This window comes from Heterodontus francisci, chromosome 8, assembly GCF_036365525.1.
Source record: "Heterodontus francisci isolate sHetFra1 chromosome 8, sHetFra1.hap1, whole genome shotgun sequence".
NCBI classification, from domain to species: Eukaryota; Metazoa; Chordata; class Chondrichthyes; order Heterodontiformes; family Heterodontidae; genus Heterodontus; species Heterodontus francisci.
In genome coordinates, this window is record NC_090378.1 from 4,989,308 (window position 1) to 5,013,419 (window position 24,112).

The 24,112-nt window shown below is 46.5% G+C and overlaps 1 protein-coding gene across 1 annotated transcript in view; it reads right to left on the bottom strand.

Annotated features, from left to right (window-relative positions):
- The window catches only part of cryz (crystallin, zeta (quinone reductase)), a 61,195-nt gene that overhangs the window by 36,048 nt on the left and 1,035 nt on the right, over positions 1 to 24,112 (bottom strand). The gene's annotated exons all lie outside the window — the stretch shown is intronic.

Genomic DNA, 24,112 nt, shown 5'->3' on the forward strand with positions numbered 1-24,112 from the left:
GCATGCTTGCCTTCATCGGTCGGGGCAGAGAGTATAAAAATTGACAAGTCATGCTGCAGCTGTACAGAACTTTAGTTAGGCCACACTTAGAATATTGCATGCAATTCTGGTCGCCACACTACCCGAAGGACGTGGAGGCTTTGGAGAGGGTACAGAAGAGGTTTACCAGGATGTTGCCTGGTCTGGAGGGCATTAGCTATGAGGAGAGGTTGGATAAACTCGGATTGTTTTCACTGGAACGACGGAGGTGGAGGGGCGACATGATAGAGGTTTACAAAGTTATGAGCGGCATGGACAGAGTGGATAGTCAGAAGCTTTTTCCCAGGGTGGAAGAGTCAGTTACTAGGGGACATAGGTTTAAGGTGAGAGGGGCAATGTTTAGAGGGGATGTGCGAGGCAAGTTCTTTACACAGAGGGTGGTGAGTGCCTGGAACTTGCTGCCGGGGGAGGTGGTGGAAGCAGATATGATAGCGATGTTTAAGAGGCATCTTGACAAATACATGAATAGGATGGGAATAGAGGAATACGGTCCCCGGAAGTGCAGAAGGTTTTAGTTTAGGCAGGCATCAAGATCGGCGCAGGCTTGGAGGGCCGAATGGCCTGTTCCTGTGCTGTACTGTTCTTTTCTGCCTTATCTTACCCATTAGGCTCCTTGACATACATGGGGCTCTAGATTTGGCCGCCTCACCCTTTTTCTTTGTGAGAACATGTTTACTCTGAACCCCATGAATCACCCCTTTGAATGCCTCCCACTGTCCTGATACTGATTTACCTACAAGTAGCTGTTTCCAGTCCACATTCGCTAAATCACTCCTCAGTTTAGTGAAATTGGCCTTGCCCCAATTGAGAACTCTAACTCCTGTTCTATCTCCGTCCTTTTCCATAATAATGTTAAAACTGACTGAATTATCATCACTACCATCAAAATGCTCTCCCACTGCCACCCCTTCCACCTGCCCATCTTCATTTCCTAAAACCAAGTCTAAACCTGCGTCCTCTCTTGTTGGACTTGCTACACGCTGGGCAAGAAGGTTCTCCTGAATGCACCTCAAAAATTCTGCTTCCTCAATTCCTTTCACGCTCAAACTATCCCAGTTAATACTGGAGTAGTTGAAAGCCCACCAAAGCTACTAAGTATCACCACCTCATTCCATGACAATATGAAAGGCACAATTCAACATGGTGGCTCCTCATCAGACCCCTTTCCTATCCTGAGTGGCGTGTAACAGGGCTGTGTTCTCGCACCCACACTTTTTGGGATTTTCTTTTCCCTACTGCTTTCACATGCGTTCAAGTCCTCGGAAGAAGGAATTTTCCTCCACACAAGATCAGGGGGCAGGTTGTTCAACCTTGCCCGTCTAAGAGCGAAGTCCAAAGTACGGAAAGTCCTCATCAGGGAACTCCTCGGCTGACAATGCTGCATTAACATCTCACACTGAAGAGTATCTGCAGAGACTCATCGACAGGTTTGCGGCTGCCTGCAATGAATTTAGCCTAACCATCAGCCTCAAGAAAACAAACATCATGGGGCATGGGAAATGCTCCATCCATCAATATTGGCGACCACGCTCTGGAAGTGGTTCAAGAGTTCACCTACCTAGGCTCAACTATCACCAGTAACCTGTCTCTCGATGCAGAAATCGACAAGCGCATGGGAAAGGCTTCCACTGCTATGTCCAGACTGGCCAAGAGAGTGTGGGAAAATGGCGCACTGACACGGAACACAAAAGTCCAAGTGTATCAGGCCTGTATCCTCAGTACCTTGCTCTATGGCAGCGAGGCCTGGACAACGTATGTCAGCCAAGAGCGACGTCTCAATTCATTCCATCTTCGCTGCCTCCGGAGAATACTTGGCATCAGGTGGCAGGACCGTATCTCCAACACAGAAGTCCTCGAGGCGGCCAACATCCCCAGCTTATACACACTACTGAGTCAGCGGCGCTTGAGATGGCTTGGCCATGTGAGCCGCATGGAAGATGGCAGGATCCCCAAAGACACATTTTTCAGCGAGCTCGCCACTGGTATCAGACCCATCGGCCATCCATGTCTCCGCTTTAAAGACGTCTGAAAACGCGACATGAAATCCTGTGGCATTGATCACAAGTCGTGGGAGTCGGTTACCAGCGTTCACCAGAGCTGGCGGACAGCCATAAAGGCGGGGCTAAAGTGTGGCGAGTCGAAGAGACTTAGCAGTTGGCAGGAAAAAAGACAGAGGCGCAAGGGGAGAGCCAACTGAGTAACAGCCCCAACAATCAAATTTTTCTGCAGCACCTGTGGAAGAGCCTGTCACTCTAAAATTGGCCTTTATAGCCACTCCAGGCGCTGCTCCACACACCACTGACCACCTCCAGGCGCTTACCCATTGTCTCTCGACATAAAGAGGCCAAAGAAACAAGTTGAAATCACGACTATTACTGCCCTATTGTTCTTGCACTTCTCAGAGATTTGCCTACATATCTGCTCTTCTATCTCCCTCTGACCATTTGGGGGTCTATAGTACACTTCCAGCAGTGTGATTGCCCTTTTTTTGTTCCTGCGCTCAATCCATATGGCCTCATTTGATGAACCTTCCAACATATCATCCCTCCTCACAGTTGTAATAATTTCCTTGACCAAAATTGCCACTCCCCCTCCTTATCGCGTCTGAAAACCCTGTAACCAGGAACTTTGAACTGCCATTCTGTCCCTCCTTAAGCCATGTTTCTGTAATAGCTATATCATACTGCCACATGTCTACCTGTGCCCTCAGCTCATCTGTTTTATCTGCTATACTCCTTGCATTGAAATAGATACCCTTGAGCACTGCCAAACTTTTCTTATTTTCTAACCTTTGTCTTCTAGACTCATCCATAACTTTCTGCCTTCCATTTTAATTTCTGATTTTGTCCCAACTGAGTCTACCCTCAGGTCCCCATCTCCCTGCCGAACTAGTTTAAACCCTCCCAAACAGCACTAGCAAAACGTCCTGCAAGGAACTCAGTCCCGGCTCTGTTCAGATGCATACCATCCGGCCCGTACAGGTCCGATCTCCCCAGAGCCGGTCCCAATGTCCCAGAATCTAAAACCCTCTCTCCTGCACCATCTTTCCAGCTGCGCATTCATCTGTTTTATCCTTCTATTTCAATATTCACTTGTGTGTGGCACTGGGAATAATCCGGAGATTACTGCCTTTGAGGTCCTGCTTTGCTAATTTCTTACCTAGCTCCCTAAATACTGACTGCGAGACCACATCCCTATTTCTACCTACGTCGTTGGTTCTGATGTGGACCACGACTGCTGGTTGTTTACCCTCCCCTTTCAGGATGCTCTGCAGCTGCTCAGTGACATCCTTCCGCCCAGCACCAGGGAGATAACACATCATCCTGGATTCACGTCTGCGGCCACAGAAATGCCCGTCTGTTCCCCTGACTTTTGAATCACTTATCACTATGGCTCTTCCAGTCTTCTCTGTACCCACCACCCCCCGTGCAGCTGAGCCATCCGTGGTGCCATGGACTTGGCTCTGGCTGCACTCCCCAGGTGAAGCATCACTTTCCTCAGTATTCAGAACTGAAAAACTGTTGGAGAGTGAGATGCACTCAGGGATCTACTGCACTACCTGCCTGATTCTTTTTGACTGTCTGGTGGACACTCATTCCCCCTCTCCCTGCATACTCAAACTGTGGACTGACCACATCTATAAACGTTCTATCCACGTAGCTCTCATCCTCATGAATGCACCGCAGTGTTGCCAACTGTCACTCAAGTTCCAAAACCTGGAGCTCAAGCTGCTGCAATTGACAACACTTCCTGCACAAATGATTCTTCAGGATACGGGAAGTATCCTGGAGCTCCCACATAGCATAGGCGGTGCACTCTCGAGGTTGAAGCACCCCTGCCATTCCTTTATTTATTAGTTGACCCTTTGTTACTGCTTAAAAAAAACATTAGCAATACTACAGCTTAGAATTATTAATAAAACCTTACTAGTACTAATAAATCCTACAATCCATCAATACAGTTCACTAGTTAAAATAAACCTTACTCAAAAAAAAAAGTTTTGCCTGCCAATCTTTGATGCCAATTTTCCTGGGCCAGATCCATTCCAGATTCAGTTAATAAAGTACTTTTAGAAACTGGGCAATTAATTTGTGCAGAACTAGCTCTCAAAAACAGCAATGTGATTAAGATCTGTTATTGTGATGTTTGTTGAGGAGTGAATATTGACCAGGATACCAGAAAGGAATGCCCTGCTAAGAACATAAATAGGAGTAGGGGAGGCGGTGGCGTAGTGGCATTGTCACTGGACTAGTAACCCAGAGAGCCAGGGTATTGCTCTGGGGACATGGGTTTGAATTCCACCACAGCAGAAGGTAGAATTTAAATTCAATTAATAAATCTGGAATGAAAAGCTAGTCCACTGATGGCCATGAAACTAATGTCGATTGTTGCAAAAAAAAAAAAAAAATCTGGTTCACTAATGTCCTTCAGGGAAGGAAATCTGCTGTCCTTACCTGGTCTGGCCTACATGTGACACCAGACCCAGAGCAATGTGGTTGACTCTTACTGGCCTCTGAGATAGGAACATAGGAGTAGGCCATTCATCCCATCGAGCCTGTTCAGCCCATCGAGCCTGCCCTGCCATTCAGTATGATCATGGCTGATCATCCACTTCAATGCTTTTTTCCCACACTTATGGCATTTGTATTTAGAAATCTGTCAATCTCTGCTTTAAACATACGCAATGACTGAGCTTCCACAGCCCTCTAGGATAGAGAATTCCAAAGATTCACAACCCTCTGAGTAAAGAAATTTCTCCTCATCTCTGTCCTAAGTGGCTTCCCCCCTTATTTTGAAATTATGTCCCCTGGTTCGAGACTCCCCAACCAGGGGAAACATCTTACCTGCATCTACTCTGTCTATCCCTTTAAGTATTTTGTAGGTTTCAATGAGATCACCTCTCATTCTTCGAAACTCTAGAGAATACAGATGGGATACAGAGTGGAGGTACAGTCGGGGGTAATATAGAACAAAAAGTGAGTCTGCCTGGAAGGCAGAGCAAATATAGACCTGGTAAGGCACAAGGGAAAAACGGAAGATTGGATTGCATCTATTTCAATGCAAGGAGTCTAACTAGTAAGGCAGATGAATTGAGGGCGTTGATTAGAACATGGGATTATGATATTATTGCAATCACAGAGACATGGTTGAGGGAGGGACAGGACTGGCAGCTCAATATTCCTGGGTATAGAATCTTCAGGCGCGACAGGGGAGGGAATAAAAGAGGAGGTGGCATCGCACTGTTAATCAAGGAGTTAATTACTGCAGTAAGGAGGGATGACATCTTAGAAGGTTCCTCAAATGAGGCCATTTGGGTAGAACTTAAAAACAAAAAGAGGGCAATCACTTGGCTGGGTGTGTACTACAGGCCTCCAAACAGTCAGGAAGAGATAGAGCAGATGATATGTAGGCAAATCTCAGAGAGGTGTAAAAATAATAGGGTAATAATAGTAGGGGATTTCAACTTCTCCAATATTAACTGGGATAGTCTTAGTGCAAAAGGCATAAAAGGGGCGGAATTCTTAAAATGCATACAGGAGAGCTTTTTGAGCCAGTATGTAGAAAGTCTTACAAGAGAAGGATCAGTACTGGACCTAATCCTAGGGAATGAAGCCAGTCAAGTGGTAGGAGTGTCAGTGGGGGAGCATTTCAGGGATAGTGACCATAACTCTAAGATTTAATCCAGTTATAGAAAAGGACAAAGATGGACCAGAAATAAAAGTACTGAATTGGGGGAAGACTGATTCCAATGTGATAAAACAGAATCTGGCCAAAGTGGACTGGGAGCAGCTACTTGTAGGAAGTCTACATCACATCAGTGGGAGTCATTCAAAGAGGAAATTGTGACAGTTCAGAGCCAACGTGTACCCGTTAAGGTGAAGGGAAGGACCAACAAGTCCAGGGAACCCTGGATGTCAAGGGATATAGAGGATTGGATCAGGAAAGAAAAGGAGGCTTACGGCAGATCCCAAGCGCTGAAAATAGCGGAGTCACTAGAGGAGTATAGAAAGTGTAGGGGGTACTTAAAAAAGTAATTAGGAGAGCGAAGAGGGGACATGAAAAAACACTGGCGGGCAAGATAAAGGAAAATCCCAAGGCGTTTTATAAGTATATTAAGGGCAAGAGGATAACCAGGGAAAGAGTAGGGCCCATTAGGGACCATCGTGGCAATCTTTGTGTGGAGCCGGAGGACATCGGTGAGGTTTTAAATGATTACTTTTCATCTGTGTTCACTATGGAGAAGGACGATGTAGGTGTAGAGATCAGGGAGGGGGATTGTAATATACTTGAACATATTAGCACTGAAAGGGAGGAAATATTAGCTGTTTTAGCTGGCTTAAAAGTGGACAAATCCTCAGGCCCAGATGAGACATATCCCAGGCTGTTATGTGAGGCAAGGGAGGAGATAGCAGGGGCTTTGACACAAATTTTCAAATCCTCTCTGGCCACAGGAGAGGTACCAGAGGACTGGAAGACAGCAAATGTGGTACCGTTATTCAAGAAGGGTGGTATGGATAAACCAGGTAATTACAGGCTGGTGAGTCTAACATCAGTGGTTGGGAAAATATTGGAAAGAATTCTGAGGGACAGGATTAATCTCCACTTGGAGAGGCAGGGATTAATCAGGGATAGTCACCATGGCTTTGTCAAGAGGAGATCATGTCTAACTAACTTGATGGAATTTTTTGAGGAGGTGACTAGATGTGTAGATGAGGGTAACGCAGTAGATGTAGTATACATGGATTTCAGTAAGGCTTTTGATAAGGTCCCGCATGGGAGATTGGTTAAGAAGGTAAGAGCCCATGGGATCCAGGGCAATTTGGCAAATTGGATCCAAAATTGGTTTAGTGGCAGGAGGCAGAGGATAATGGTCGAGGGTTGTTTTTGCGATTGGAAGCCTGCGACCAGTGGTGTACCACAGGGATCGGTGCTGGGACCCTTGCTGTTTGTAGCGTACATTAATGATTTAGACGTGAATATAGGAGGTATGATCAGTAAGTTCGCAGATGACACGAAAATTGGTGGTGTTGTAAAGAGTGAGGAGGAAATCCTTAGATTACAGGGAGATATAGATGGGCTGGTAAGATGGGCGGAGCAGTGGCAAATGGAATTTAATCCTGAAAAGTCTGAGGTAATGCATTTTGGGAGGACTAACAAGGCAAGGGAATACACAATGGATGGTAGGACCCTAGGAAGTAGAGAGGGTCAGAAGGACCTTGGTGTACTTGTCCATAGGTCACTGAAAGCAGCAGCACAGGTAGATAAGGTGGTTAGGAAGGCACATGGGATACTTGCCTTTATTAGCCGAGGGATAGAACATAAAAGCAGGGAGGTTATGATGGAGCTATATAAAACACTAGTTAGGCCACAGCTGGAGTACTGTGTACAGTTCTGGTCACCACACTATAGGAAGGACGTGACTGCACTGGAAAGGGTGCAGAGGAGATTCACCAGGACGTTGCCTGGGCTGGAGCATTTCAGCTATGAAAAGAGACTGAAAAGGCTAGGGTTTTTTCCTTGGAGCAGAGAAGGCGGAGGGGGACATGATTGAGGTGTACAAGATTATGAGGGGCATTGATAGGTTAGATAGGAAGAAATGTTTTCCCTTAGCAGAGGAGTCAAGAACCAGGGGGCATAGATTTAAGCTAAGGGGCAGGAGGTTTTGGGGGATTTGAGGAAGACTTTTTTCACCCAGAGGATGGTTGGAATCTGGAACACACTGCCTGAAGAGGTGGTGGAGGCAGGAACCCTCACTACATTTAAGAAGTATTTAGATGAGCACTTGAAATGCCATAGCATAGGGCGGCACAGTGGCGCAGTGGTTAGCACCGCAGCCTCACAGCTCCAGGGACCCGGGTTCGATTCCAGGTACTGCCTGTGTGGAGTTTGCAAGTTCTCCCTGTGTCTGCGTGGGTTTTCTCCAGGTGCTCCGGTTTCCTCCCACAAGCCAAAAAAGACTTGCAGGTTGATAGGTAAATTGGCCATTATAAATTGTCACTAGTGTAGGTAGGTGGTAGGGAAATATAGGGACAGGTGGGGATGTTTGGTAGGAATATGGGATTAGTGTAGGATTAGTGTAAATGGGTGGTTGATGTTCGGCACAGAATCGGTGGGCCGAAGGGCCTGTTTCAGTGCTGTATCTCTAATCTAATCTAATCTCATACAAGGCTACAGTCCAAGTGCTGGAATATGGGATCAGAATAGTTGGGTGCTGTACGGCAGGAACGGACACGATGGGCCAAAGGGCCTGTTTCTGTGCTGTATAACGCTATGACTCTAATACAGGTCCCGTTTCCCCAATTTCTCTTCATAGGACAGTTCCGCCATCCCAGGAACAAGTCTGGGTGAACTTTCATTGCACTCCCTCTATGGCAATAATATCCTTCCTAAGGTAAGGGGACCAAAACTGCACCCAGTACTCCAGGTGCGGTCTAACCAAGGTTCTATACAATTGAAGAAAGTCTTCACTACTCCTGTACTCAAATCATCTTGCAATAAAGGTTAACATACCATTAGCCTTCCTAATTGCTTACTGCACCTGCAAGTTAGCTTTCAGTGACTTATTGACAAGGACACCCAGGTCCCTTTGTACATCTACACTTTTTAATCTCTTACCATTTAAGAAATACTCTGCACATCTATTCCCCCTACCAAAGTGGATAACCTCACATTTTTCCACATTATATTCCATCTGCCAAGTTCTTGCCCAAACAGAAACAGAAAAATAAGAGCAGGAGTAGGCTATTCGGCCCTTTGAGCCTGCACAGCCATTCAATATGATCATGGCTGATCATCCAAACTCAGTACCCTGTTCCCGCTTTCTCCCCGTATCCCTTGATCCCTTTAGCCCCAAGAACTATATCTAACTCTTTCTTGAATATATTTAATGATTTGGCCCTCAATTGCTTTCTGTTGTCAAGAATTCCACAGGTTCACCACTCTCTGGGTGAAGAAAACCCTCCTCATATCAGTTCTAAATGGCTTACCCCTTAAATTAGACTATAACCTCTGGTCCTGGACTCCCCCGCCATCGGGAACATCCTTCCTGCAACTAGTCTGTCCAGTCCTGTTAGAATTTTGTAGGTTTCTATGCGATCCCCTCATTCTTCTGAACTCTAACGAATACAAGCCTAATCAACCCTATTTCACTTCATACGTCCTGCCATCCCCTTGAAGCCGCTTTGCATCTTCCTCAACACACATTCCCACCTAGTTTTGTGTCATCCGTGAACTTGGAAATATTATCTTTGGTCCCCACATCCAAATCATTGATATGTATTGTGAACAGCTGGGGCCTGATCATGCAGTACCCCACTAGTCACAGCCTGCCAATGCGAGAATGACCCGTTTGTTCCTAGTCTCTGCTTTTTGCCTGTTAACCAATCCTTAAATCCATGCCAGTATATTACTTCCTATCACATGTGCTTTAATTTTGCGAACCAACCTCCTGTGGGGGGACTTATCAAGCCTTCTGAAAATCCAAGTACACCGCTTCCACCAACTCCCCTTTATCAATTCTTTTCGTATCATCCTCAAAAAACTCCAACAGGTTCATCAAACACGATTTCCCATTCATAAATCCATGTTGACTGAGCCCAATCAGATCATTATTATCCAAGTGTCCTTTTATCACATCCATTGGAATAGATTCTAGCATTTTCCCAACGACTGATGTAAGGCTACAGGTCTGTAATTCCCCGTTTTCTCTCTCCCTCCCTCCCTTCTTAAATAGTGGGGTGACATTTGTGACCATCTAATCTGCAGGAACCGCTCCAGAATCTACAGAATTTTGGAAGATGAACACCAATACATCCACTATCTCCACAGCTACCTCTTTCAACACTCTGGGATGTAGAATATCAGGTCCTGGGGACTTATCAACCTTCAGCCCCATTAATTTCTCCAATACAACCTTCTTACTAAGGCTAATTTCCTTCAATTCCTCATTCTCCCTAATCCCTTGGATCTCTAATTCTGGGAGATTTCTTGTATTTTCCTGAGTGAAGACAGGCACAAAGTAATCATTTAGCTTCTCTGCCATTTCTCTATTCCCCATTACAAATTCTCCTGACTCTGCCTGTAATGGACCCACATTTGTCTTTGCCAAACATTTCCTTTTTACATACCTATAGAAGCTTTTAAAGTCTTTTATATTTGTTGCTAGCTTACATTCATACTCTATTCTTCCTTTATTCACCGTTTTTTCGTCCTACTTTGCTGTATTCGAAAATCCTCCCAATCTTCAGGTTTACTAATATTTCTGGCAATATTACAGGCCTTTTCTTTTAACCTAATACAATCCTTAACTTCCTTTGTTAGCCACGGTTGACTAACTTTACTTTTGGGGTTTTTTCTGCCTTGATGAAATGTATAGTTGCTGTAAACTATGTAATATTTCTTTAAAGACTATCCATTGCCTATGTACTGTCATACCTTTTAATGTATTTTCCCAATCCACCTCAGCCAATTTGCCCCTCTTATCTTCATAATTTCCTTTGTTCAAATTTAACACCCTGGCTTCAGATTGAACTACCTCACTTTCAAACATAACACAAAATCCTATCATATTAGGGTCACTCATCCCTAAAGGTTCTTTTACAACAAGATTATTAATTAGCCCTAGATGGCCTAGCAAGCCACTCAGTTGTATCAAACCGCTACAAAGTCAATAAGAAATGAAACAGGACGGACCACCCGGCATCGACAAATCCAGCTCTATCAACCCTGCAAAGTCCTCCTTACTAACATCTGGGGGCTTGTGCCAAAGTTGGGAGCAGCAGCCTGACATGGTCATACTCACGGAATCATATCTTACAATGGCCCAGACATTGCCATCACCATCCCTAGGTATGTCCTGTCCCACAGGAAGGATAGACCCAGCAGAGGTGGCAGCACAGTGGTATACAAAGAACAGTACAGCACAGGAACAGGCCATTCGGCCCTCCAAGCCTGCAGTTGGGAGGGAATTGCCCTGGGAGTCCTCAACATCAACTCTGGACTCCATGACGTCTCATGGCATCAGGTCAAACATGGGCAAGGAAACCTCCTGTTGATTACCAGCTAACGCCACCCGCCCCCGCAGCTGATGAATCAGTACTCCTCCATGTTGAACACCACTTGGAGGAAGCGCTGAGGGTGGCAAGGGCACAGAATGTACTCTGGGTGGGGGACTTCAATGTCTATCACCAAGAGTGCCCTGGTAGCACCATTACTGATCGAGCTGACTGAGTCCTAAAGGACATAGCTGCTCGACTGGCTCTGCGATAGGTGGTGAGGGAAGCAAGAGGGAAAAACATACTTGACCTCGTCCTCACCAATCTGCCTGTCGCAGATGCAGCTGTCCATGACAGTATTGGTAGGAATGACCACCGCACAGTCCTTGTGGAGACAAAGTTGCATCGTCATATTGAGGATACCTTCCATCGTGTTGTGTGGCACTATCACCGTGCTAAATGGGATAGACTTTGAACAGATCTAGCAACTCAAAACTGGGCATCCATGATGTGCTGTGGGCCATCAGCAGCAGCAGAATTGTACTCGACCACAATCTGTAACCTCATGGCTTGGCGCATCCCCCACTCTACCATTACCATTGTTATGACCAGGTGAGAAAGAGGTCTTGGGTTCCCTTTCAGCCTTCACCTGGCCTTACCGTAACAGGGTTTAATTTTAAAAACACCATGATTTTTAGCTCCCCCTTGGTGGATCCTTGTTCACTGCTTTCCAATTATAAAGGCAAAGCCCAGCACAAACAGGCTTTCTCAGATTTTTTGAAGAAAAGTTCAAATTTATTAAATTTGAACTCTAATTCGATTAACGTCTACGGATGCACGACGCGCCCACGTTAGCATGCATATGCGATACACACGTGCAAATAGAGACAAAAAAGAGAAAAAAATAAAGTGGAAAAGTTTGAGGCAATATCTGAAGAGTTGTTGTTACAGTTCTTCAAGCACACTGTAGTCCTTGATAGTAGGTAGATCTTGCTTTTCATTGGGGCCCAGTATTCTTCTTAAACCTTGTTCGCTGTCGGAGACTTTTCTCTCTCGGGGTTCATGTGTCTTTGGTGGATTCAGAGGCTTGTGAGAAAGAGATGGGAGCAGACAGGAGAGAGATCTTCTCAGTCCAGGAGCAAACTGACACTCTGCCTTCAACACTCTGTGGCCAGTGCAAAAGAAAACCCTAGAACAGCCAGGTAGTCATATGACCAGCTGGTCTGACCAGTCCTGGGCCTTGTGGATTGTATCCTCCTTAGCAGGCCCTGGAATGCACTTCCTCACTTTCGATGTCTGTTAGTATGTAAATGTCTTTTCCAGCCACGGCTGATCTGTTTAACAAGTCATTTCCTCACTCCAACAAGTTGAAACTCAATGTTCGTGACAAAATTGATGTACCTCATTCTTAAGCAGTCCGTGTGGAAATGCAGGAAGACCTGGATAATATCCAGGCTTGGGCTGATAAGTGGCAAGTAACAGTCATTGCCTGGCACTTGTGTGGTGTGAATATCTCAAACAAGACAGAATCTAACCATCTCCCTTTGACATTCAATGGCATTACCATTGCTGAATCCCCCAATATCAACATCCTGGGGGTTGCCATTGACCAGAAACTGAACTGGAATAGCCATATAAATACCATGGCTACAAGAGCAGGTCAGAGGCTAGGAATGCTGTGGCGAGTAACTCAACTCCTGACTCCCCAAAGCCTGTCCACCATCTACAAGGCACAAGTCAGGAGTGTGATGGAATACTCTCCACTTGCCTGGAAGAGTGCAGCTCTAACAACACTCAAGAAGCTCGACACCACCCAGGACAAAGCAGCCCACTTGATTGGCATCCCATTCACAAGCATTCACTCCCTCCACCACCGACGCACAGTGGCAGCAGTGTGTACCATCTGCAAGATGCACTGTAGCAATGCACCAAGGCTCCTTAGACAGCACCTTCCAAACCCACGACCTCTACCACCTAGAAGCACAAGGTCAGCAGATGCATGGGAACACCATTACCTGCAAGTTCCCCTCCAAGTCACACACCATCCTGACTTGGAACTATATCGCCGTTCCTTCACTGTCACTGGGTCAAATTCCTGGAACTCCCTTCCTATCAGCACTGTGGGTGTATCTACCCCACCTGGACTGCAGCGGTTCAAGAAGGCAGCTCACCACCACCTTCTCAAGGGCAATTAGGGATGGGCAATAAATACTGTCCTAGTCAGCGATGCCCACATCCTATGAATGAATAAAAGTCATGAAGACAGATTGGAGAAGTTAGGACTGTTTTTCTTTAGAGAAGGTTGAGAGGAGATTTTGAGAGGTATTCAAACTAATGAGGAGTCTGGACAGGGAGAAACTGCTGCCACTCATGAAAGGATCACGAACGAGAGGGCACAGATTTAAAGTAATGGTGGAAGAAGCAAAAGTGACATGAGGAAAAACTTTTTCACGCAGCGAGTGGTTAAGGTCTGGAATGTGCTGAGTGGAGGCAAGTTCAAATGAAGCATTCAAAAGGGAATTAAACTGTTATATGAAAAGAAAGAATGTGCAGGGTTATGGGGAGAAGGCGGGGAAGTAGCACTAGGTGAATTGCTCATTCGAAGAGCCGGTTAAGACACGATGGGCTGAATGGCCTCCATCTGCACCATAACAATTCTGTGATTCTGTGATAAAAGGGAATCCAAAAGTCTTTTACAGGCATATAAATAGTAAAAAGGTGGTAAGAGGAGCGGGGCCGATTAAGGACTAGAAACGGGGCTTACTCATGGAGACGGGGGTATGGCTGAGGTACTAAATAAGTACTTTGCATCTGTCTTTACCAAGGAAGAAGATGCGACCCAAGTAATAGTAAAAGAGGAGGTAGTTGAGACACTGGATGGGCTAAAAATTGATAAAGAGGAGGTATTCGAGGCTGGCTGTACTTCAAGTTGATAAGTCACCAGGACTGGATGAGATGCATCCAAGGATACTGAGGGAAGGGAGGAAATTGCAGAGACACTGGCCATAATCTTCCAATTCCCCCTTAGATTCGGTGGGGCAGGAGGCAGTGGTGCCAGAGGACCGGAGAACTGCAAATGCTACCTCCTTGTTCAAAAAAGGGTGTAAGGATAAGCCTAGCAACTACCAGGCCAGTCAGTTTAACCTCAGTGGCTGGAAAGCTTTTGGAAACGATAATTCGGGACAATATTAACAGTCACTTGGACAAATGTGGATCAATTAAGGAAAGCCAGTATGGATTTGTTAAGAGAAAATTGTGTTTAACCAATTTAAGGTGATTGGCAAAAGAAGCAACAGCAACATGATGACTTTTTCTTTACAGTGAGTGCTTCAGATCTGGAATGCCCTGCCCGAGGGTTTGGTGGAGGCAGATTCAATCATGACTTTCAAAAGAGAATTGGATCATAGGAAATAGGAGCAGGAGGCGGCCATTCGGCTTGTTGAGCCTGCTCCACCATTCAAACAGATCACGCCTGATCATCTACCTCCAAGCTATTTTTCCCCGCTATCCCATATCCCTTGATGTCATTTATATTCAGAAAAACATCTATTTCTGTCTTGAACATGCTCAATGATTAAGCTTCCATAGCCCTCTCGGGTAGAGAATTCCACAGATTCATCACCCTCCGTGTAAAGACGTTCCCCCTCATCTCAGTTTTAAATGGCCTGCCCCTTACTCTGAGACTGTATCCCTTTTTTCTTCACTCACCAGCCAGAGGAAACATCCTATCCACATCTACCTTGTAAGAACTTTGTAAGTTTCTATGAGATCACCTCTCATTCTTCAAAACTCTAGAGAATACAGGCCCATTTTCCTCAATCTCTCCTCATTAGACAATCCCGCCATCCCAGGAATCAGTCTGGTGAGCCTCCGTTGCACTCCCTCTATGGCAAGGATATTCTTCCTTAGATAAGGAGACCAAAACTGTACACAATACTCCAGGTGGGGCTCAACAAGGCTTTATAAAATTGAAGCAATACATCTTTATTTCTGTACTCAAATCCCCTTGCAATGAAGGCCATTTGCCTTAATTGCTTGCTGCACCTGCATACTAGCTTTTTTAATGGCTCATGAACAAGGACACCCAGGTCTCTTTGAACATCAACACTTCCCAACCTCTCACCATTTACAAAATACTCTGCCTTTCTGTGTTTTCTACCAAAGTGAATCACTTCACACTTATTCACATTATATCCCATCTGCCATGTTCTTGCCCATTCACTTAGCCTGTCCAAATTCCCTTGAAGCCACCTTGCATCCTCTTCACAACTTAGATTCCCTCCTAGTTTCATGTCATCAGCAAATTTGGAAATATTACAATTGGTCCCCATATCAAAATCACTTCTATAGATTGTAAACAGCTGTGGCCCAAACACTGATCCTTGTGGTACCCCACTAGTAACAGCCTGCCATTCTGAGTATGACCCATTTATTCCTACTCTCTGCTTTCTGTCTGTTAACCAATTCTTAACCCATTGCAGTATATTATTCCCAATCCCCTGTGCTCTAATTTTGTTTACTAACCTCCTGTGTGGGACCTTATCAAAAGCCTTCTGAAAATCCAAATACACCACATCCACTGTGTTATGACCAGGTGAGAAAGAGGTCTAGGATTCCCTTTTAGCCTTCACCTGGTCTTACCGCAACAGGGTTTAATTTTAAACACACCATGTTTTTAGCTCCCCCTTGGTGAATCCTTGTTCACTGCTTTCCAATTATAAGGCAAAGAAACCAGCACACACACAGGTTTTCTTAGGTTTAAAGAAGACTGAAATTTATTAAACTTAAACTCTAATTTGGTTAACGCCTATGCTAGCATGCATACGCGATACACACATGCAAATAGGGACATAAAAGAGAAGAAAAATAAAGTGGAAAAGTTTGAGGCAATCTCTGAAGAGGGTTTTTTGTTACTGTTCTTTGAGCTCGCTGTAGAGTCCTTGATCGTAGGTAGATCTTGCTTTTCGTTGGGGCCCAGTATTCTTCTTAAACCTTGTTCAATGTAGGAGACTTTTCTCTTTTGTGGTTCATGTGTCTTCAGTGGGTTTTGGAGTTCTGTAAGAAAGAGATGGGAGCAGACAGACAGGAGAGGAGGTCTGCTTCAGTCCAGGAGCATTCTGCTTTCTGTCCAAACTGTTTGTACAAGTTCAAAAAAAACTCAGGTCGCCCAGCAGGTTAGTCATGTGACTAGCTGGTTTGACTATGTCCGTTTGTGCATTCAGCCATCTTAGCAGTCAACCTGGAATGCGAGCTCCCCCACCTTCAACGTCTGGTGATCAAAAGTCCATTGTGGTTTGAATGTCAGGGAATGGCTGCTTTGTTTTTTTCCAAGTACTGTCTGTTAATATGCAAATGTCCTTTTTTTCAGCCAAGGTCTGGCAGTCCTTATAACAGGCCTTCTTTTCCCAGCAACAATTTGAAATTTAATGTCCATGTGGCGAAATTAATGTGCCTCATTCTTAGCATGACAACTGGTTCTCCTTTATCTATGCTACAAGTAACATCCTCAAAAAACTCCAACAGGTTTGTCAAACATGATTTCCCTTTCACAAATCCATGTTGACTCTGCCCAATCATATCAATATTTTCCATGCATCCAGTCATCTCATCCATTAGAACAGATCGCAACATTTTCCCTACTACTGACGTCAAACTAACAGATCTGTAGTTCTCAGTTTTCTCTCTTGCTCCCTTCTTAAATAGTGAGGTTACATTAGCTACTTTCCAGTTTGCAGGAATCCTACCAGAATCTATAGAATTTTGAAAGATAATCACCAATCCATCAATTATCTCTATAGCCACCTCCTTCAATACTCAGGGATGTAGCTCCTCTGGTCCAGGGATTTATCAACTTTTAATCCAATTAATTTTTTTGAGTACTACCTCTCTATTGATACTAATTTCTTTCAGTTCCTCATTTTTACAAGCCCCTTGGTTCCCTAGTATTTCTGGGAGATTTCTGGGTCTTCCTCTGTGAAGACAGACACAAAGTAATTGTTTAGTCTCTCCGCCTTTTCCTCATTCTCCACCACAAACTCTCCTGACTCCACCGGCAATGGGCCCACATTCGTCCTTGCTAATCGTTTCCTTTTCAAATACCTAAAGAAGCTTTTACAGTCCGCCATTAAGTTTCTAGCTAGCTTACATTCATAATCTCTTTTCCCTTTCTTTATCAGTTTCTTGGTCTGCCTTTGTTGGACTCTAAATTGCTCCCAATCCTTGGGTTTACCACTTTTTCTGACGACCTTACAAGCCACTTCCTTTGACTTAATGCAAACCTTAACTTCTTTTGTTAGTCACAGTTGATTCACCTTTCCTGTTGGGTTTTTGTGTCTCAGAGGAATTTATGTTTGTTGTGAACCATGTAATACTTCTTTATATACTAGGCATTGCCTGTCTACTGTCAAATCTTTCAATGTATTTTCCCAATCCACTATCGCCAAATTGCCCCTCATACCTTCATTGTTCAGATTTAAGACTGTCGTTTCAGAATGAACTATATCACTTTCAAACTTAATGTGGAATTCTATCATACTGTGGTCACTATTCACTATTTCCCAACGGCTCCTTTACAGCAAGGTTACTAATTAGCCCTTTCTCATTGCATAATACCAAATCTAAAATAGACTGATTCTTCAACTAGTTGGTTCTTCAACATACTGCTCCAGAAACCCATCTCGTAACATTCCAGGAATTCATCCTCTACAGCATTAGTGCTAATTAGGTTTGCCCAATCTATATGTAAATTGAAGCCAGCCATTATTACTGTATTGCCCACGCTACATGCAGCTCTAATTTCCTGCTCTATACCGTGCCCAACATTATCACTACAGTTTTGTGGCCTGTAAACAACTCCCACCAATGAGTCCTGCCCCTTGCTGTTTCTTAGTTCCACCCAAACTGATTCTACATCTTGCTCCTTCGATCTAAAATCCTCTCTCACTAATGTACTGATCTTGTCCCTTACTAACAGTGCTACCCCACCTCCTTTTCCCCTCCGCTTATCCCTCCTAAATGACGAATCTCTGAATATTCAGTTCCCAGTCCTGGTCACCCTCTAAACATGTCTCCGTAATGGCAATTAAATCATACGCATTTTCCTCTATTTGTGCTTTCAAATCGTCCAGCTCGTTGCAAATGATGCGTGCATTCAGATAGAGTGCCCTGAACTTTGTCTTAACATTATTCCGCATTCCGATCCTATTTGATGTTTGCCTTCATCTCATCTGCCTTCCAATTTCACTTAGTATTTCTCTACTTGCCAGTTTTGCTTGCCTCCAATCTGGGCTCCCTCTTAGGTTCCCAACCCTCTGATAATTTAGTTTAAACCCTCCCCAATAGCACTAGCAAATCTCTCTGCGATAATTATCTGAAGAGAAAAAAAAAATTGCAGGGCTACAGGGGAGTGGGACTAGTGGAGTTGCTCCTTGCAGAGAGCTGCCATGGACAGGCTGAAGGGCCTCATTTTGTGCTGTAACCATTTTATGATTCTATTCTATGAAAGCAGTTTGGAATGTGCTGAGATCATGAAAGTGCTGAGAAATGCAAGTCATTTCTTTTTTCAAATATCTGGTGCATCCATCTATACGTTGCAGGCGTAGGAATTCAAATTTGTTTGATTAATTCAACTTTTTGCATAGCAGAGAAAAAAACTTCAAATGAATAGCAGTAGACTGTATTTTGAGAGACAGGTGGAGAATACTCAAACTCAATCTCAATTGTTGCAGATTCACTCAGGCAGCAGACACCCATTCAGTCACGAGGCGTTGTTTTTAAACACAGGTCCCAGGCAAAATCTGTAGTCTTCCAATCACCAATATGCAAGATGCTGATATCTTTAGATCAGCTTTTTTATTTTTATCAGTACAATAAAAAACTGAGGGGGCTGATCAGCGTAAAGTGATGAAGATCAGCATTGCATTTGGCAAATCAGGCATGGAACAGAGACAGCAAAAGCAATTGATGCAGTTTGAAACACAAAGCCTGATGAATATCTCTCCGGATAAATGCTTTGTCTTTTACTACAACGATTTAGCACTCCATTCGCCGTTTTTCCACAACATCTTTGTCATTTAATCTCTCCAGCCAACCGTCCTAACACAGACCTCCCCTTTGTTCTTCTCCCCACCCCCCCCACCCCACCCCTCCCAAACCCTTTCACATTTCTAACCTTTGCCAGTTCTGATGAAAGGTCACTGACCTGACACATTAACTCTATTTCTCTGTCCACAGATGTTGGCAGACCTGCTGAGTATTTCCAGCACTTTCTGTTCTCATTTCAGGGTTCCAGCACCTGCAGTATTTTGCCCTTATTACCTGATTAATATCTGACAGTTTGAGGGTCCAAGTCTGAATGTACTGTTTTGAGCCGTCAAAGGGTCACTTTCTCCAATACAACAGGTTAGAATTTTTAACATTAGAGTCATAGTCGTACAGCATAGAAACAGGCCCTTCGGCCCACCGTGTCCATGCCAACCATAATGTCCATCTATACTAATCCCACCTGCCTGCATTAATTCCATATCCTTCTATGCCTTGCTCATTCAAATACCTGTCCAGATGCCTCTTAAATGTCGCTACTGTTTCTGCCTCCACCACCTCCTCAGGCAGCTCATTCCAGATACTCACCATTCTTGGTGTGAAAAATTTACCCCTTTGATCCCCTTTAAACTTCCTCCCTCTCACCTTAAATCTATGCCCTCTAGTTTTAGTCACCCCTACCATGAGAAACAAATTCTGGCTATCTACCCTATCTATGCCTCTCATAATTTTATATACCTCTATCATGTCCCCTCTCAGCCTCCTTCGCTCCAGGGAAAACAGACCCAGCCTATCCAATCTCTCTTTATAACTCAAGCCCTCCAAACCTGGCAACATCCTTGTGAATCTTTTCTGCACCCTCTCTAGCTTAATCACATCTTTCCTGTCGTGCGGCCACCAGAACTGCACACAGTACTCCAAATGCGGCCTAACCAATGTTATGTACAACTGTAACATGACCTCCCAACTCTTGTACTCAATGCCTCGGCCGATGAAGGCAAGCATGTCATACGCCTTCTTCACCACCCTGTCCACCTGTGTTGCCACTTTCAGGGAACTATGTACTTGCACCCCAAGGTCTCTCTGCTCAACAGCACTCCCCAGGGCCCTGCCATTCACTGTATATGTCCTGCCCCGGTTTAACTTCCCAAAATGCATCACTTCAAACTTGTCTGCGTTAAATTCCATTTGCCAATCCCTTGCCCACTTTCCCAGTTTATCTATATCCTGTTGTAACCTTAGACAATCTTCTTCACTGTCCACTATACCACCAATTTTGGTGTCATCTGCAAACTTACTAATCATGCCCCTTACATTCACATCCAAGTCATGAATATATATAACAAACAACAGAGGGCCCAGCACCAATCCCTGCGGCACACCATCGGTCACCGGCCTCCAATCTGAAAAACAACCCTCCACTACCACCCTCTGCCTCCTATCACCAAGCCAATTTTGTATCCAATTTGCTAGCTCACCCTGGATCCCATGTGTCCAAACCTTCTGGACCAGCCTACCATGCAGAACCTTGTCAAAGGCCTTGCTAAAGTCCATGTAGACAACGTCCATCGCCCTGCCCTCGTCAATCCTCTTGGTCACCTCCTCGAAAAACTAAATCAAATTTGTGAGACATGATTTCCCACGCACAAAACCATGCTGACTATCCCTAATCAGACCATGCCTTTCCAGATGCATATAAATCCTGTCTCTCAGAATCCCTTCCAATAACTTTCCCACCACTGAAGTAAGGCTCACCGGCCTGTAGTTCCCTGGCTTATCCCTGCTGCCCTTCTTAAATAAAGGCACAACATTAGCTATCCTCCAGTCTTCCGGTACCTCACCCGTGGCTAACGATGATTCAAAAATCTCTGCCAGGGCCCCAGCAATCTCCTCCCTTGCTTCTCATAGCATCCTAGGAGACACCTGGTCAGGCCCTGGGGATTTATCCACCTTAATGCGCTTCAAAACCTCCAATACCTCCTCCTTTGTAATGTTGATATGCTCCAGGATATCGGTGTTCCCTCCCTTGAACTCACTAGCTTCCATGACCTTCTCCACGGTAAATACGGACGAGAAATACTCATTTAAGACCTCGCCCATTTCCCGTGGCTCCACACATAGATTGCCACACTGATCCTTAAGGGGACCTACTCTCTCCCTGGCTACCCTTTTACTCTGAATATACATAGAATCTTTTAGGATTCTCCTTTATCTTCACTGCCAGGGAAATCTCATGGCCCCTTTTCGCCCTCCTAATTTCCTTCTTAAGTGTAGTCCTACATCCCCCATACTCCTCGAGGGACTCACTCGATCCTAGCTGCTTATACCTGACATATGCCTCCTTCTTTGTCCTGACCAGACCCTCAATATCCCTCGTCAACCAAGGTTCCCTAAACTTGCCAGCTTTGCCCTTCCATCTAACAGGAACATGCCAGCTCTGAACTCTTCCTATCTCACCTTTAAAAGCCTCCCACTTGCCAGACGTCCCTTTACCTGTAAACAGCCTCTCCCATTCAACTTTGGAGGGTTCCTGTCTGATGCCATCAAAATTAGCCTTCCCCCAATTTAGGACTTCAACCTGAGGACCAGTCCTATCCTTTTCAATAAGATGCAAGTTTAGGTTAATGGCCTGGAGTTTTATGCCCTTGCCCCTGAGGAGCAGAGAGAAAGTTTTTTTGGAAAACTTTCTTCTTGAAAACTTACAGAGTCCAAAGCAGAGCAAAGTGTACCTGGTCTCTAGAGGGAAGGGCCATGAACTACATTTGCAGGCAGGCTACCAGTGTCAGCTGGGATCTCATCCAGCTCGAGCCACAGTCATGGGTTCAAATCCCACAGCAGAGTCCACAACACATAAAACAGGCTGAACGTCCAGTCAGAGGGTCTGTACTGAGGGAGCGCTGCACCGTCAGAGCGTCAGTACTGAGGGAGTGCTGCACCGTCGGAGGGGCAGTACTGAGGGAGTGCTGCACCGTCGGAGGGGCAGTACTGAGGGAGTGCTGCACCGTCGGAGGGGCAGTACTGAGGGAGTGCTGCACCGTCGGAGGGGCAGTACTGAGGGGGTGCTGCACCGTCGGAGGGGCAGTACTGAGGGAGTGCTGCACCGTCGGAGGGGCAGTACTGAGGGAGTGCTGCACCGTCGGAGGGGCAGTACTGAGGAGTGCTGCACCGTCGGAGGGGCAGTACTGAGGAGTGCTGCACCGACGGAGGGGCAGTACTGAGGGAGCGCTGCACCGACAGAGGGTCAGTACTGAGGGAGCGCTGCACCGTCAGAGGGTCAGTACTGAGGGAGCGCTGCACCGTCAGAGGGTCAGTACTGAGGGAGCGCTGCACCGTCAGAGGGTCAGTACTGAGGGAGCGCTGCACCGTCAGAGGGTCAGTACTGAGGGAGCGCTGCACCGTCAGAGGGTCAGTACTGAGGGAGCGCTGCACCGTCAGAGGGTCAGTACTGAGGGAGCGCTGCACCGTCAGAGGGTCAGTACTGAGGGAGCGCTGCACCGTCAGAGGGTCAGTACTGAGGGAGCGCTGCACCGTCAGAGGGTCAGTACTGAGGGAGCGCTGCACCGTCAGAGGGTCAGTACTGAGGGAGCGCTGCACCGTCAGAGGGTCAGTACTGAGGGAGCGCTGCACCGTCAGAGGGTCAGTACTGAGGGAGCGCTGCACCGTCAGAGGGTCAGTACTGAGGGAGCGCTGCACCGTCAGAGGGTCAGTACTGAGGGAGCGCTGCACCGTCAGAGGGTCAGTACTGAGGGAGCGCTGCACCGTCAGAGGGTCAGTACTGAGGGAGCGCTGCACCGTCAGAGGGTCAGTACTGAGGGAGCGCTGCACCGTCAGAGGGTCAGTACTGAGGGAGCGCTGCACCGTCAGAGGGTCAGTACTGAGGGAGCGCTGCACCGTCAGAGGGTCAGTACTGAGGGAGCGCTGCACCGTCAGAGGGTCAGTACTGAGGGAGCGCTGCACCGTCAGAGGGTCAGTACTGAGGGAGCGCTGCACCGTCAGAGGGTCAGTACTGAGGGAGCGCTGCACCGTCAGAGGGTCAGTACTGAGGGAGCGCTGCACCGTCAGAGGGTCAGTACTGAGGGAGCGCTGCACCGTCAGAGGGTCAGTACTGAGGGAGCGCTGCACCGTCAGAGGGTCAGTACTGAGGGAGCGCTGCACCGTCAGAGGGTCAGTACTGAGGGAGCGCTGCACCGTCAGAGGGTCAGTACTGAGGGAGCGCTGCACCGTCAGAGGGTCAGTACTGAGGGAGCGCTGCACCGTCAGAGGGTCAGTACTGAGGGAGCGCTGCACCGTCAGAGGGTCAGTACTGAGGGAGCGCTGCACCGTCAGAGGGTCAGTACTGAGGGAGCGCTGCACCGTCAGAGGGTCAGTACTGAGGGAGCGCTGCACCGTCAGAGGGTCAGTACTGAGGGAGCGCTGCACCGTCAGAGGGTCAGTACTGAGGGAGCGCTGCACCGTCAGAGGGTCAGTACTGAGGGAGCGCTGCACCGTCAGAGGGTCAGTACTGAGGGAGCGCTGCACCGTCAGAGGGTCAGTACTGAGGGAGCGCTGCACCGTCAGAGGGTCAGTACTGAGGGAGCGCTGCACCGTCAGAGGGTCAGTACTGAGGGAGCGCTGCACCGTCAGAGGGTCAGTACTGAGGGAGCGCTGCACCGTCAGAGGGTCAGTACTGAGGGAGCGCTGCACCGTCGGAGGGTCAGTACTGAGGAGTGCTGCACCGTCGGAGGGGCAGTACTGAGGGAGTGCTGCACCGTCGGAGGGGCAGTACTGAGGGAGTGCTGCACCGTCGGAGGGGCAGTACTGAGGGAGTGCTGCACCGTCGGAGGGGCAGTACTGAGGGAGTGCTGCACCGTTGGAGGGTCAGTACTGAGGAGTGCTGCACCGACAGAGGGGCAGTACTGAGGGAGCGCTGCACCGACAGAGGGTCAGTACTGAGGGAGCGCTGCACCGTCAGAGGGTCAGTACTGAGGGAGCGCTGCACCGTCAGAGGGTCAGTACTGAGGGAGCGCTGCACCGTCAGAGGGACAGTACTGAGGCACTAT